Source organism: Heterocephalus glaber, unplaced genomic scaffold (genome assembly GCF_053883595.1).
Source record: "Heterocephalus glaber isolate CG9 unplaced genomic scaffold, H.glaber_assembly_v1.0 deba00001733, whole genome shotgun sequence".
NCBI lineage: Eukaryota > Metazoa > Chordata > Mammalia > Rodentia > Bathyergidae > Heterocephalus > Heterocephalus glaber.
The window spans coordinates 64,291-66,520 of record NW_028258444.1 but is presented as its reverse complement, the minus strand read 5'-3'; the positions used below and the strand labels follow the sequence as shown (position 1 = coordinate 66,520).

Genomic DNA, 2,230 nt, shown 5'->3' with positions numbered 1-2,230 from the left:
ATTACATCCAAAATCTAAAAATCCATACCTTTCACATGCCAGAGGACCAGTGAAGGCTCTACTTAAACCCACAGCATTGACATCAATAATATCAGGTAGGGACAACTTACTTCAGACAACCATGATGGAGCAGACACAGCAGCACAAAACTGATTGGAATAATCAAAATGAAAGTCAGCAGGAACCGGCTGACTATGTACAATGATCCTGGAGGCTCAATGCACACAGCTCTTAACTGCTGAAATTGGTCCATGTTACCCCAACTTCTAGTCACTTCTGAAATGTAATGGAAATTGAAGAAAAGAGATAAAACAAATGTCCAAAAAAGGTTTTGAGAACTTCTGCAACTCAAGAGGAATCTCGTGTACAATTCACTTTGCTAATTTCTTCATTTAAATAAAAATCCTCAGTGTTTTATTTCCATTCTGCATTGTGGTAAGATACACATAACTAAATGTCTCATTTTTATAATTTTAAAGCATGGATTTATATTGTTTTTGAGAAAATATACATCTCCAAAAATTTTTCAATTTCCAAAACGAAACTTTTCTTCTGTATGAATTCCACATTTCCCAAATAGCCATTATTCTACTAATATGAAACATAATAACAAATTTAAGTTATCAGATTTATGAAATAAAATGACCAAGATGGCATTATATCAAAGTGAGTTTGGGTTGTATAATTTCACAATATTTTCAAACTTATATTCCAAATTAATGTCAAGTAATTTGGTGTTACACCCTCCAACTGTAGAGCCTCTTCAGGGTGCTACTGATGTCCCTGTTCCTCAAGGTGTAGATGAAGGGATTCAGCATAGGGGTGACCACAGTGTACATCAATGAGGCTACCATCCCCTTGCTGGGGGAATATGACACATCTGAACCAAGGTACGCTCCAATACCAGTTCTATAAAATAAGCAAACAGGTGACAGATGAGAACTGCAGGTAGAGAAGGCTTTGTACCTCCCCCCAGATGATGGCATTTTTAAAATGGAGGAAAAAATTTTATGATGAGAAAAAGAGCCCTAAGATGGGAAAAAAGCCAAAGATAATACTAAAAATATATGAGACTATGGTTTTTATTAAGGGACCAGAACATGAAAGACTAAGGAGGTGAGAAGGGTCACAGAAGAAATTAGCAATCTCCACACTCTTGAAGCAGGTAAATTGTAAAACAATTGCATTATGCAGCTGTGAATCCACAAGACTAAGAAAGAGAGATACAAAAAGAAGTAAGACACACTGGTGTGGGTTCAAAATGATTGTGTAATGCAGGGGGTGGCAGATGGCCACAAAGCGGTCATAGGCCATTACAGTCAGAAGCATGTCATCCATACATACAAAAAATAGAAACACAGACATCTGTGTGAGCCAGCCCACATAGGAGATGACTCTATTGCGACTTAGAATGTCCACAATCATCTTTGGAACTGTAGTAGAGATGAAACAGATATCCACAAAGGACAAATTGGAGAGGAATAAGTACATGGGCTTGTGGAGATGGGAGTCAGAGCTGACAGCCAGGATAATAAGCAGGTTCCCGAGGACTGTGACCAGGTACATGGACAGGAACAGCCCAAAGAGGATGGGCTGCAGCTCTGGGTCCTCTGAGAAGCCCATGAGATGGAATTCTGAGACCTGTGTTAGATTATATCTTTTGATAGTGCTTGAACACCTTTTCAAAAAGAAAACTCATTAGAAAAATGAAACCGATAAGCAGCACCTCAAACTCTGTATATGTCATACATTTGAATATTCCTAGTCAAATTATCCCTATATGAAGTCCAAAGCCATCAGAAATACTGTTCTACTGTGAAAGCTTTGACTTTCATAAAGTCTTTCATTATTTACTTGTTTGTTTTCCAATACTTTCTGTCCAGTCCTGCTTTACAGATAGTCAACAGCACAATGTTAGTAGATCAAGAACTTTAGGGATCTGAACTGTATAAGCCTAGTAAAATACATACAACTTTTTGCTAAAAGAATTGAAAGAAAGTTAAGCCATCTCTCTTTTACAAATGTAATTCTATTGGAATAAAATAAAATGTATTCAAATATAAGTTACTTTAATCTCAGAAAATGGTACAATATTCTTTGTGTCTAAAATAGTATAAGATCTAGAACTGCATTATCTGATAATAAATTAAAGTGAATTTGATCATATTCAGAACACATTGTGTTGAGCCAGTTATCTCAGAAATTTTCACCATTCTTAGGATTTATGATT

The 2,230-nt window shown here is 36.3% G+C and overlaps 1 pseudogene; it reads right to left on the bottom strand.

Moving 5' to 3' along the window:
* Positions 1-737: 737 nt before the first annotated feature.
* Positions 738-1,659, bottom strand: LOC147821447 (olfactory receptor 7E24-like; annotated as a pseudogene).
* Positions 1,660-2,230: the final 571 nt, after the last annotated feature.